The following is a 15,254-nucleotide window of genomic DNA, read 5'->3' on the forward strand; positions in this document are numbered from 1 at the left end:
GTGAGTCGGCAAAATATGAATCACCTTTCCCAATAAATGGGAAGAAAGGGAACAGAGGTCCCCAAGATCCTTGTTGCTGAATTGTTGATGGATTGAGTTGCTGCTGGACAAACACAGAAATGGTGTGAAAAGAGGTACATTAAAAACCTGTCCAATATAATGTCCTTCCACCCTCTACTGCTTATCAGAATTGGCTATTTCTACTTACTTTCTGCATTTATTTTTTTTCAATTGTAAAATTGAAATGAACCCTACCTCAAAATTAGAAGTTTAAATGAGTGTGGATTTCCAGAGCTTAGAATCATAATGGGGCTTTTCTGGATACCAGAATCTCTGACTAGTAAGAGATTTTTGTAAGGATTGCATACCTAAATAAACATACCTAAGTAAACATTATTTGCACTGTGGGTGATGGATATGGAGAGGCAGCATTTCAAAGGACTTTTGGCCCAGCTGTTGAGAACATGGTCAGCCCAGCCAGTAGCCCTCAGCTGCAGACAGCCCCCTCTCCCAGGGTCATGTCCTTCTACCGCCAGCCCCCATCTATTGACTGGCAGATATATGTCCTGGCCACTTCAATAGGCTGTGAAGCAGCTCTCAGGCCATATTAGCTCCAGAGCTTCCCACGAGGTCAACCAAGGCTGATCTGGGGCCTTTATCTTTGTGCAGCTTCTCCTTCAGCTAAATCCTGCTTCCTTTCCTTTCCTTCCACAGATGTTAACCCCAAGGGCATTCCCCATAATATCCTGGATGCTAAACTCAGAATCCACTTCCAGGGAAACCCAAGCTACAGTCCTATATTGAGCATTTCACTTCAATCTTTTTGAGAACTTTATGAGATACCTATTTTTCCCCCATTGTTACAGATAGAGGAATTGTGGCTCAGGGGTCAAGAAAATTGCCCAAAGTAAACACAAAGCTGGAATTCAAATCTAGTCCAGTTCGGTTGCAAAGACCAAGTCTCCCAAGAAAAATTTAATATGTCTTTTCTTGGCCTGAGAGAACAATGTTCTTCCCTAGAGTGAGCAGCTCTGGGCAGGGTCAGAGTCACACTGTCCGCATAACTATTTCGGTTGTTAACAGATGAAATTTCCTTTCCTTTTGTCTTTCCTCCTTAGCATCCTTCCCACCTCCCTGAGCCAATGCCTATTGTTTCCGCCTAAAAATAGAAAGTGTCAGCTTTTACACATTTTTCAAAAATTTCAATGTAATTATTTAAAAATAGGCTCTGAAATTTTGTTTTCTCTCTATTGGCAACCATGGTTGCCATGGAGTTCAAGTAATAGATTGTGATGTTTAACACTGAATTAATTACTACTTCTCACTTCCAGGGAACATCTAATTATACATATTCACGCCAAGCAGGGTTTGGTTTTAAGGAAAGTGTGCGTGTGTGTGAGTGTATGTGTGTGTGTGTTTGTGTATACACACAAGGTTTTTTTTTTTTTACTGTACAAGACACACTGGGGAAGGGTCCTAGCTAATGGTCTTCAGAAGAGAAGGGTCCTGGCTTGTGGTCTTCAGAACACTGACTTTTCCTCTTTAGTTACAATTCCTTCTACTAGATCTAGCCTATGTTGAGATCTCTGTGCTCTTATATATGTAAATGGCTTGTCCTCCATGATAATGGTGGCCTCTTCTTTTTATTTTGAAGATCATGGGGAGGCAAAGTACAAATATTTCTCCCATTTTCACCCTCAGTCTGGTTTTCTTGGTTACATGTATTATGAGGTCATGAAGTACTACTGGAAAGAGCATCTGTTTTTTTTTCAGAATCAGATATTTCTGAGTCTGATCCTAGTTTTACCATTTAGTTGGCTTGTGAGTTCAGTCTCGAGAGGTTCATCAATAAAACGGGGTTGAGATGATCTATCACATAGAGTTGTTGCAAATATTAAATTGGGTTTTAAGTAAACTTAGCAAGGTGCTCTTTTCTCAGATTTTATTATAGAAGACAGAGAGAGGTCTTGTTAAAATACAGGGAGGGAAGAGAGGACATGGGGGCAGGAAAGATGGTGGAATGAGATGGACATCATTACCCTAGGTACTTGGATGGCTGCACATGTAGTGTGATGCTACAACCAGAGAAATGAAAAGTTGTGCTGCATTTGTGTACAATGAATCAAAATGCACTCTGCAATCATATATATCTAATTAGAATAAATAAATAAATTTTAAAAATATATAGATAGGTGAGTCCTAGCACTCCCCAGGTTCTGTGTTTCTAACAGCTACCAGGTGATGTTGATGATGCTGGTCCACAGACCACACTTTGAGTAGTGAGAACTTAGAATACCACTGGACACATATATGTGGTCAGTGCATTTGAAGCTATTAGTATGACCCCTCAACCAGTCCCTATTCTGTGGCTTGAAGATGGAAAGCACCAAAAATTCACACACATTTGCCAGACAGAGAAACTAAGGCTCAGGCAAGCATAACTTAGAGTGTCAACAAGATGACACTGTTGGGTGTCTGCTGCTTATTGTAGCCTTACCCTGTGAAGCTTCTGTTTTTCCCCTGGGTAGGCTGTTCCAACTCCTGCTGCTACTAATGGGAGTTACCAAAGCATGGGTTGGGGGAAAAGAACATAAATTCTGTGTCATCTTAATAGATTCAACTAATAAAGCAATGTTATGTTTTACCGAAAAGTAACCAATTTCTTGACACCAACAGCATGTCATTGAGAAATGTTTGCCTTTTGATTGACTCATCTGATGACGGGTTTTTTTTAAAAAATTGGACTTGGGGTATTCATTTGAAAATGGAGTTGTAGCCCCAAAGCTTAGGAGACCTAAGTGGTTGAAATTGCGTAAAGGGACATTGTGCATTTTAAGATTATAATATAGAACCTCGCTGAAGAGATCCTGGGATTTTTTACAAAACAGAAGTTGGCAACCTTGCAGATGTGGGTAGGCGGTGTTTCTTTTATTTGTACTCTTTTAGGGGATGCGGTAAAATGGTTCTTATTTGAGAAGGGACTTTTCTGCATCCCTTTTCAGTGACTCAGGAGAGCGCTTCTCTCTTTAACTTCTGACACAAACATCAGCAACACAATTTCATGTCTCCTTGCTTTTCTGGAACTTTGGTGATCTTCTGGCCAACCCTTTTCGGTCATTCATTCTCTGCTGGCTCTTTTTGCTCCATTATTTTGGATCTTGAACCAACACTAATCTATACCTGCCACTTTTTCCTTGCTTGGTGACCCTTGGGTGTCCCAGGCTTTCTCTCTTGCTCACTGCTCAGCAAAGTCCTCCAATGGCAGCTCTGGCCCAACATGGTTTGGCTCCTCCATAATCTCTTTGCTCTTTTCTCCTCTTTGCTCTCGCTGAAATCCATCCACATGGGCTTCCTTGCTTGTTCCTGAATATACCAGGCACATTCCTGTCGAGGGCCTTTGCTTTGACTGACTGTTCCTTTTGCCTTAAACTCTGCCCCTGCCCCACTGGACGATCCGGGTAACTCCCGCCTCTCTTTCAAGTCTTCCTTCCTCAGTGAAGCCTGCTATGACTATTTATTTAATTCTGCAAACTGCAAATGATAGCCACCTCCATGGCCACATTCCGGATCAACCGGCCCCCAACCCTGCTTGACTTCTTTTCCCCATAGGCCTTATAACCTGTTCAGATGCAGTGAGCCACAGTTCCCGTGTAAATCACCCCTCACCTTCCTCCTTCCCAACATTGCTGATTTGGACTGACAAAGCTCTCTCCTCCCACATTAGGCCAATATAAATATTCCCAATTAGCAGAAAGACTTCTTCTTAAAGAAAGGGTAAGACCGTTCTTTATCTTGATTCAGGTAGTGGCTATTCAGATATACACATTTATCCAAAACTCATTAAACAATACAGTTTCCTACATGCAAATAATATCTCAATAAACTTGCTTTGAAAAAAGGATTTAACCATCAGCCTCTGGTCATGAGGCTGATATGAGGTGGGCTGATAGGGTATGAGTTAGGTATGGGTAGTAGTTGGTATTAGGAAGGTAAAGTTCTTCTTGGAAAATAGTGTTGACAAAGGGATTGATAGTTTTAAAAATTATATAATGCAAGTCACTCCCTCTGGCTCTGAGCACATGCCTTGATGTTGAGGATATTGGTTCTGTTCTCCTTGATTTTTCTCTTTTTTGAGGAGTTCCTCTTGAAACCCAAAGACTAGAAAACTTCATGTCCACTTAGTTTTTATCTTGTTCTGAAGAGAGTTGATTCCTGTTTCACTCCCACAAAGGGCAGTTTCCATCTGAAAGAAAAAGGATCTCATGTTTCCCGTTTGAAAAATAGGCGAGAAAGAAAAGTAAATAACAACTTTTGCCCTGCTAATAACTTCCCCAAATTTTTCAGTTTAAAATGTTTCCAGATGAATCAGGCAAACCTGGAATGTGAGAGTAAACTATAAAAAAAGGGAAATAACTGCAGGACAGACAGGACAGATCTAAATCCTGCCACCTCTGAAGTACCTGTTATGCCTTGAGGTTTTAGAAAAATCTGTCAGTAACTAAGTATCCAGATTAGCTCTGGAATATTAAAAACTGTGGCTCTAAGTTTGAAAGATCATTAAAATACTTATGGAAGCACCTTAAGTAACTGTAATTATGCTGGATTTTAGGAACATCTTCCAAACATATTCCTGGTATTCTCTATAGATAGGTTCTGAAATCTTTTCATAATGGAAGAGAAATAGGGCTCATTTACAGTGTTCCATGGTTTAATTAAATTTCACTTGCTCTAAACTCTAAGAAATGTCATGAAGAGAATGTATTTGCTTCTGTCCTGTTTCCTCAAGTTGGAATCTGGCTAGTAAATATGATTCTCCAGCATGAGTACAGGAGGTCTGTTTTATGCAGGGGTTCTTCATCTCCATCCCCCAAATTGACCCCTTTGATAGTTCTCAGACTCCTCCACCACCCCATGTTCTCAAGTAATTCTCATTTTATTTATAATGTTATCAGTTTTTCCAGTTTCATGATCCCAGAGCCTAATTCCTCATATATTTCTCTAGAATGTCTAGTGATACATTCTGATTTTCATGCTAATAATTCTTCCTTCTGATCCTTATATCTTATGGATATTTTTAGATTGCAACTATGTCCACCTCTGCCACCCACTGTGGTTCCCTACTGGGTCTGCTCAGCCAAATGATACATATTTAATTCTTCTAATCTTTCTTTATCCACCAGACCCACCAGTCTCTTAAAATTGTGTTGCTCTTCTTTAGACCTCCTCTTGATTGTTGATGCCCTGTGCTCTGGCAGATTGTCTCGCTGAGATGACATTTGAAGGCATTGCTAAAAATCTCATCTAAGTATTTCATGCCTCAATTAAAAATAAACAATGCAGAAAGAAAGAGTCTTGTGGTAGCCGTTAATGATATTTGTCAATTATTTCCAGTTCTCTTCCTGCTAGAAACACAGTAGGATTGCATTTCCTGGACCCTATGATTGGTCAGCTTTGTGACTAACTCTGGCAGATGAATTTTGACTAATGAATCACTACTAGACCTGTAAAAGACTGTCTAGAGTGATGTTTGTTGTTTCTTGTTTTGTTTGTATTTTGTTTTTCCCTGAACAGTGGCTATCAATGTTTGAGATAGTGGCCACTCTGTTAGTCTGATTTCCTTGAGTAATAGCAAACTGAGACCCCCTCACTCTGCCATGTTGTCCCTGTAACAAGAACAAGAATATTCACTTGTCATTTTGAGCCTTTGAGATTGAGAATCTGTTTGTTATTGAGGAATAGCCTTGTCTGTCCTCACTGAGAGAGGATACCTAGTTGTATCCTACAACTCTAGCATATACCCTTTGATGCCCCCATGTATAGAGGAATCTCCATTATACACAGCAGCCTGTTGTAATACAGTTTGGGGTATATGAACACAGCAGATCACTGCTGCATTCAGTGGCATATCAAGTGAATAACTTTACCTAAACACTTGCCATTTATCAGTCAGAAATAATCAACCCAGAATAGATAGCACAATTAGAAGCTTCTGCCCAAGACAGGGAGATCCAAGATGCAGAAAAATTTAAATATCCCCAGATTTCCACCACAAGATTTTTAATGCCATGTTATGTCAGGTGTCATTAAGTATGTCACATCTTGGACTCAGATATCGTGACAGCAGCAGAAATAGGTATTCTGAGAGTTCTACTCCCAGAACCCAGTACTTCCCAGCATGCAAGTACTTCCTTCAAGTGCCGCTATTTGATAATTCTATTTAGGAATAAGACTGGTAATTGCTCTTCCTCCCGGATAAATGAAATATTTCTTTCAGTCTTAGATACAGTGGAATATTTTAGATAACCTGATAAACCACTTTTAAAAAATTCTTACTATAATTGAATATTACCTTGGCTCATGTACTTTACCTTTACGTATGGGTGTATACCTATATGCTACATATATACATATATATATATACATACATACATATATATATAAAAAATTGTAATTATTTATATTTATATAATTATATATATTTATTTAATAAATTATAATGTGTGTATCCTAATATATTTATTCTCATTGCTTCTGCTATTCTATTACAACCACTCTCATCTCTACTTTCTTTTTTAATCTTTATCAACTTAGAAACTTATTTTATATATTTGAATTTAAATTATGCATGGAATTTTTGTTCTTTACATTTCAGTTTCCATTATTTAATGGCTTCTTTTCTCCAGTTCTACATATTATTCTTCACAGATTTTCTCCCATTTTCATTGAAACAACTTTTATTAGGTTGACATTCTACTGGGTTGAATGATGTAAAATGACCACTTATAGGCCCAAAGCAGCAAAATACACCATTGAATCAACAAAAAGAAAATTTTTAAACTATTCCAGTGGTCAAACATGCTGATTATTTCCAGAGTTTAACCTCAAAATTAGTTTGCTCTAAATATTCATTTGAATTTATTTTTAAAACTACCTTTTTAGTATATAGTCTCAGATGTGAAATTATTGCCTACAATATTTATTATCTCCTTTATTCTTCTCTGGTGAATTCCCATCCATCCTTTTAGATCCAGCTCAAATGGTTTCCTATTTGGGAAGACTTTTTCCATACTCATTTTCTGCAACAAAGTGCCTATTTTGAGTAGATCACATCTTAGGTGCAGATACTACAGTAGCCATATAGTATCCAATGGATTCCCCAGTGCCCGGACATGCTCTACCTCCTTGTGGCCTCTGAGCTCCTCTAGGACAAAGAGCTGTCTGATGCAATCCTGTAGGTTACTAGTGTTGCCAATGTTGCTAGAACTCAGTAAGTGCCCAATTATGTGTTGTAGAATAGAATGAATAAAAGATGGTGCATCTTCTCAGACACACAACATGTCCATGTGACATTTGATATTTGTCACCTGGGCTGTTGGTCTCAAGGCAGATCTCAGAAAAGCTCAGATTCTTCTGTTTTTATTTGAAGAGGGGGAAAGTGTGCTTTGGGCTAATTGACAAAACAGCAGGCTCCAGTATCTTTATTTTTGTCCCTGAGCACAGATTTCTACCTTGCCTGGAGATTCACCTTGCTTTGTATCCAGCAAATACGTGCTAAATATTTATCTTTGACTTTTTCCCTCTTCCTGAGTATTTGTTTTGTATTTGCCCTCCTCTCTCCAGGTTAAATCTCTTTGCTTTGCTTTCATCTTAATATTTATAACTTTATTGATTCTTTTAATAGAACTGTACTCCCCAAACTTCATGTTGTTGTTTTTTTTTTTCCCTCTCAATTTTGCCAGCTTAATTCCTATCTTGTTTATTTCCTCTCAGAGAAACAAACACTGGGTTCTAATTGTGGTCCTGGATGATTTAGACTGCAAGGGCAGAGGAATAAAATGTTCTCATTTGTTTTTTATAGCACCAAAGATGACCAGGCAGGCAGCACACTGAAATTCCTAGTGAGCGCTATTGATTTCCAGGTTTCCTTCTTAGACAGCTCGCTCTAACTCTCCCATACCTGAATATCAAGCACCCTTCCACACAGCCCTCTGCAGAGTTATGCCCCTACTTTTGCCAACTGATACTGTGTGACCTTGAGTAAGATGCTCAAACTCTTTGAGACTCAGTTTTTCCTGACCTGGATCCTTAGAGCTACCACACAAAAAAAAGGGGGTTGATGAGATGATACATTTAATATTTAAACTTTTTAACACAGCTCTGACCTGACCTCAGCACTTCATAAGCATCCGTGTCCTCTTTATTTTGGAATGTGTGCATTTTGATTCTCTATAGTAATTGTTAACTTGAGAAAAATCTACATAATAACCTCCCTCTGGGACACTCAGAGGACTAAGAACTTTTATATAAAGGCTAATTTGAATAACACTCTCTGAAAGAATTAGAGGCAGCATTGGGACAGAAGGAAAACATGGAAAAGTGGACTCTCAAGAAACAGCTTGGAATAGACAGTAGCCAGGTCAGTCTGTCCTAGGAGATCTTCCTGCTAGACATGGGCCAGTCACTGAGTTGTCTTCCTGTTGTTTCTCTTTCCATGCCAATGTTCCAGCCCAACATATTTAGTTTATTTCCAGGTATGATCATCTTTATATAATAGACTTTACTCCACGGCACTGAGTTATGATTTACATATAAAAAGCTGCATATGTTTAATGTATACTGCTTCATGAGTTTGGGAAAAAGCATACAACCTGTGAGACCATCGTCACCCTCAAGGTCATGAATTTTCACCGACTCCCAGGTCCCTGTCACCTCCTTTATCATGATTAATTTTTGCGTTTGCAATAAGAATACACAGCATAATATCTACTCTTTTACCAAGTTTTAAGTATATGTGCTGTCTACTTATCCTGATGCGTAACTGGAATTTTATACCCTTTAGCCACTGCCTCTTCCTGTCTCCTCTTCTCAGCCCCTAGCAACTAGCATTCCACTCTCTGCTTCTATGAATTTGACTACTTTGGATTCCACGTGTGAAATCACACAGTATTTGTCTTTCTCTGATTTGTGCAAATACATAAATACACCCCATTTTTTCTTTATTCATTCATTGAATGTGTGTTTAGGTTGTTTCCAAGTCTGGGCTATTGTGAATAATGCGGCAATGAACGTAGAAACACAGGTTTCTCCACCAGATTTTGAACTCAGTTCCCTTGGGTGCCTACCCAGCAGCAAGCTTGCTGAATCATGGTAGATCTATTTTTTTGAGGCACCTCCATCCTATTTTCCATAAAGGCTATGCCCACTAACCTTCCCACCTACAGTGTATAAGTGTTCCCTTGTCTCCGCATCCTCTTCCACACTTGCTGGATTCTGGTTTTTATTTGTTTGGTTTTTGCTAATAGTCATCCTAAGAGGTATATGGATGTCTTCTCAGGATTCTGATTTTCCTGGAGATTGTGATGTTGAGCACATTTTCTGATGTCTTTCCATCAATCTTATGTCTTTTTTGTAGAAATATCCATTGCCTATGTTTCAATCAGCTTTTGTTCTGTTCTGTTTTTTTGCTATGCTATTGAGTTATATGAGTTGTGAGTTCCTTGTGTATTTTGGATATTAACCCCTTTTCAGATATACAATTGACAAATATTTTCTCCCATTCTGGGGGTCATCTTTTAATTCTGTGGACTGTCTTTGCTGTGTAGAAGCCTTTTGGTTTTAGATAGTCCCTCTTATTTATTTTCACTTTTAGTACCTGCACTTTTGTTATCGTATTCAAAAAAATCCATTGCTGAGGCCAATGTCAAGAAGCTTTTCCTCTATATTAATTTCTAAGAGTTTTATGGTTTCAGATCTTACCTCGAACGTATTAACATCTTTATATATTTTTATCTTTGCCACTTGTCTTCTCCTCTCCTTACCCCTCCCCTTCCTCTTCTTCTCCTCCTCCTCCTCCTCCTGTTCTCCTTTTTCCATCTCCACCTCCTCCTTCTTCTCCTCTACTTTCACCCTCTTCCCGTGACTCCTCTTCAGTTTGCATGTGTGTGTGTGTGTGCATGTGTGCACGTGCATTAGACAAGATGATTTTTGGCCAATGAGGAATGAAATCTAAAATCCTGATTAATTAGACCAAGAAGATAATCATTTGATGACCCTTAAGAAACACTCCCTGCTCTTTTTGGCATAGTCCAACTGAAGTTGTTTATTGCCTTTTTGTATTAAGGTCTGAAAATCTCTATACTAATCTACCAGGTGATTATAGCCTGTTCTCACTTGTATAAGTAAACATTTGTAGCTTATGATTTATTTGGCCACATCTGATTTTTTTATTAGCACATGTTCTATTGGTTTTTCGTTAGCCCTAGCATATTTTAATTTCAATCCTATCTGATTTTTGTTACCACACAGTTGTGGTGTGACCCTTTGTATCTGATTCCTCACCTTTCTCTAGATATTTATCGAAGCTCTGTGGATGAGGAAAGAGGTTCTATTTATTTTCTGCTGCTATTAAAACAAATTCCTCAAAGTCTGCAATAGCACAAATGGATTATTTTACATTCTGTACTGTATATGTGTGATACAGGTCTCACTGAGTGAAATGAGGGTATTGGCAGAGATGTGTCCCCTTTGGAAGATCTAAGACTCCATTTCCTAATCTTTTCCAGCTTCTGGGGGGCTTCCTGAACACTTGGATTCATGGCTTCCTTCTCCTAACTTTAAACCAGAATGTTGGGTTGGGTTCTCCTCATGCAAATTACTCTGACCTATCTTCTACCTCCCTCCTCTACTTTTAAGGACTTTTTGGGCCACCAGGATGATCCAAAATAATTTCCCTGTTGTAACATTAAGTGATTAGCAACCTAAATTCCTTCTTCAACTTTAGTCTCCCTTTGCTATGTAACCTAGCATATTAACCCACACAATCACACACGCACAGGTGGGCACATGGATACATGCGTACATTCTCTAGAAAGATGCTTTGCATCACTGGAAGGAGCACAGGTTACTCTTACTTTGAACTAAGATACAATTTCTCTCCATTCAGATTGAAGAAAGTCATTTTTTTTGGGGGGGGGAACATCTTTCTTTCTGGAAAAAATTACTTTTGTTATAGTGCCCCTGCTCCCCCTCAATCTGAGAACATTAGGCAAAAAAGAAATTTATTCTCTGCAATTTCATAATTGACACTGGAAAATTATCGTGTTTATTCTTATTCTGGATACTAGGAAACTCAATACTAAATTAATCAGATCAGTTTCTTTCCAGAAGATTTTTTTTTTTACTGTTTTCTTTTTTTCTGATTTCACAAGCAACACATGAAACAATTTTACCTAAACTATTTTAAATATTATATAAGTGAGCTTATTTTTAAAAACCCAAATGAAGTAGGGTAAAATAGGCTTGTCACCCATTTTGGTGACCATTTTTAAATGAAGAATTCTCTTATCTTTTTTTTTTTCTTCTGTGTGTGTTCAGTTTGAGTAGTTTCTATTGATCTATCTTTAAGTTTAGCATTAAGTCATGACATTATGTTCTCATGTCTGTGATGATGGTTTTTATTTATAAAATTTCCATTCAACTTTTAATAGTTTCTATCCCTCTGCTGAAAAGCCTTATTCGTGAATGTTATCCACTTCTTCCACTAGAGTCTTTAAAATATCAGTCAATTATTATTTTAAGTCCCTTTCCTGATAGTCCTAACATTGGTTTCATCTCTCAGTCTGGTTCTTTTGATCAGTTTGTCCCTTTAACAGTGGGTTGGATCTTTCTTTTTAATGCATTTCATAATTTCTACCTGAATGACAGCCATCGTGTGTGGGACAGTAGACTCTGAAGGAAAGAGTATTTATACCTAGACATGCCTCCTCTGTTGCTATGCAGTTACTGTGGAGAGTAGAGTCCACGACAGGTAGGAATTGATCTGGGTTTCATCATTGTTGCTATGGTCACCACTGTCTTCAAATCCCCCGAGCATTATCTTATAGCTAGCACAGACTGGTATACCTGAGGGCTTTTCTTCCTCCTCCATCTTTAGCTTTAACCTTTCTTTCCTTCTGCAGTTCAAAGAGGATCCCCTCTGTGGTCTTTTCTCTCCCCCGTGGAGGATGGCTTTTGCATGTTACCTTTTTTTTTTTTTTTTTTAATCTTTTTTTATTGGTTGTTCAAAACATTATAAAGCTCTTGACATATCATATTTCATACATTAGATTCAAGTTGGTTATGAACTCCCAATTTTACCCCAAATACAGATTGCAGAATCACATCGGTTACACATCCACATTTTTACATAATGCCCTATTAGTAACTGTTGTATTCTGCTACCTTTCCTATCCTCTACCATCCCCCTCCCTCCCCTCCCATCTTCTCTCTCTACCCCATCCACTGTAATTCATATTTCTCCTTGTTTATTTTCCCATTCCCCTCACAACCTCTTATATGTAATTTTGTATAACAATGAGGGTCTCCCTCCATTACCATGCAATTTCCCTTTTCTCTCCCTTTCCCTCCCACCTCATGTATCTGTTTAATGTTAATCTTTTCTTCCTGCTCTTCCTCCCTGCTCTGTTCTTAGTTGCTCTCATTATATCAAAGAAGACATTTGGTATTTGTTTTTTAGGGATTGGCTAGCTTCACTAAGCATAATCTGCTCTAGTGCCATCCATTTCCCTGCAAATTCTATGATGTTACCTTTACTTGCTAACCTGTTTGGGGAGCAGTGTTCTCAACTGTCAGTCCAGCCTCAGTCAAAGATTCTTGGTTCTCCAAGTGAGCTTTTGGTAGTAATCATGCCCTCCTGACCCTTAGACTGCTAATTATCTTGTCCTCAAATATCTTTTCCAAAGATAGATATTGGGTTTTTTGTTGTTGTTGTTGTTGTTATTAACTTTTGTTGTTTGCTTTTAAAAATTTTTCCTTCTTCCAACCTCATTGGGTCTTTACCCAACGTGTCCTCTTTTCTTTGAGGAGAGAAGGATCTGATGGGGATTCATGCCTTTTCACAGTGCTAAGTCCTGTCCTCCAGGCTTGTATCACTGAAGGCCCTGGAAAAGGGCCTTTGAATGGGTGTGAACTCTGCATATATCTGTGGCTCATGGGATACATGTTCTTAATGTTTCCCAAGCCCACACCTGCATTTGGTAATTCATTAAATTTTATCTACAACTTTTTTTCTTTTGGGTACTAGGGATTAAACCCCAGGGGGTTTAACCACTGAGTCACAACCGCAGCCCCTTTGTAAATTTTTTTTTTTTTTTGAGACAGGGTCTTATTCAAGTCTTTCTCACTAAGTTGCTGAGGCTGGCTTTGAACTTGTCATCCTCCTGCCTCAGCCTCTCAAGCTGCTGGGATTACAGGGATGCGCCACCATACCCGGCTTTCCCTGTAGTGTTTTTGTTTACTTTTACTGTGGTCTACTGGTGTGCTAGTGCTTGAACCCTATCTCTCCTTGCAGACACTATCTCTCCTTAGATTTCAGGCCAGTGGTGATCCTGTGGACTCAGTTCTATGGTGAGCAAAAGGAAAGCTGGGAATTCTTAGATTATCTGCTCTTTCTTTTTGCTAGGATAGGACAAATACTATTTCTAGCTTTCAACAACCTAGACAGAAATTCACATTTCAATGAAGATTTCAGGAAGGTAAATTTCTCCTTTATAATTTCATTTAATCATCCATTCAACCAATACTGGGAAAAAAAATCTCTTTTATCATGTGTCAAGCACTGTTATAATCACATAAAGATAAAAGGGGCAATGTTCTTGTTCTCATGGAAGATATATTGGGACATTTTCCACAATTTCTTTCACTTTAAAAATGCAGCATAAAATGAAAAAATATATTAAAGTAATAATAAGAAGTAATAATGACGAAATAACTTGTCTCATAGTTTGCAAATTAACACATTATTGACCATATTCACTTTATAGGATCATTATGCGTAATTGAAATTACATATTTTTAAATAAATGCATCCCCTATGGCTCTTAGATTTCACATCTCTTTACCCACTTTAAAGGGCTAAATGCACATGATTACAAGGTCACTGCCATAAGATTATTCACTGCCACATTGTTTTAGAGGAAAAAATGGGGGGAGGGAATAAATATACATCAAGAAAAAACTATATTTTTATTTCGTGCCCACACTCTGAAATAATATGCAAGAGATATAGTATATAGTGACCTGCATAGCTCCAAGACAAAATATTTTTTTAAAGATGTAAAATGATACATGCAGCCAGGCACGGTGGCACAAGCCTGTAATCCCAGGGGCTCAGGAGGCTGAGGCAGGAGGATCTCGAGTTCAAAGCCAGCCTCAGCAAAAGCAAGATGCTAAGCAACTCAGTGAGACCTGTCTCTAAATAAAATGATACATGCAATACATGTTTTAATGTTATTTTGAAAACCTAAAACTGTGAAGTTGCCCCAGAGCTTCCCTGTGCTCAGGACTAATTATTTATAAGGTTTCTGTGTTTGACCTGGAACAAAATAACTTTTATTCAAGTCTTTCATCTCCTTCGTACAAAACCCACTGTAGAGATTTCTCCCTAGAAATGAGCTTTGTTCTCAACTTCCCAGGGCATTGAGAGCATGGAATTCTGATTCCTGATCTATAAATTCTTCCATGCCTCTCTGAATTTTCCATCAATCCATGGCCTTGTTAGGAATCCAGGTCCCCTTGTTCTGGAGTTATGCACACCTTTCTTTTTTTCTTCTCTTTTCCTCATAATCCTGGGAAAACTCTAATATGGGTAAGAGCCCTACTTCATCTCTTACTTCTGTTGAACATTTTTTTTAAGTATGTATAGTTAAAATCAAACATGCATGTAACTAAGACTCAGACATGAAAAGTGACTTTGGGATTCAGATGTAGAGAAAATTTTAAATTTTATCAATAAAATATACAAAACCTAATTTTCAAAATTAATGTACCTATGCATATACACATGTGGAATAAATGAACCAGATTTTTCATTTTGTTGAACAAAATTTGAGAACCACAAATTTCTTCCCTCCTCCTCCATTTCTCTATGTAGTTGTTGTTGTTGTTGTTGTTGTTGTTGTTATTATTATTTTGGAAACAACTCTAGGAAGGCTTGCATTCTGTTCTGTCTCCCTTGACCCCACAAGGGACATAGAATAGACCACCTTTTAGAAATCAGAGCAAGAGAATAAGGAAATGGCTTTGCTATAATTTGTCACTTTTAAAAATGCCTATGAATTTTTTCATATTTTTCACTATTTTCCTATACCTGGGTCTTAACATCGGTAGATTCAGTTGTCTCTGTTTTCTTGCACTAAGATAATAACTGTAAAATTGCTATATTCTGATTAATATTTTAAGGTGAAGTTCATATTGTA

General features: G+C 38.1%; 1 protein-coding gene across 2 annotated transcripts in view; it reads left to right on the plus strand.

The window, feature by feature from the left end:
* Positions 1–15,254, plus strand: part of Cpne4 (copine 4) — a 470,863-nt gene that overhangs the window by 209,321 nt on the left and 246,288 nt on the right. The window lies entirely within an intron of this gene.

Source organism: Marmota marmota, unplaced genomic scaffold (genome assembly GCF_001458135.2).
Source record: "Marmota marmota marmota unplaced genomic scaffold, marMar, whole genome shotgun sequence".
Lineage (NCBI taxonomy): Eukaryota > Metazoa > Chordata > Mammalia > Rodentia > Sciuridae > Marmota > Marmota marmota.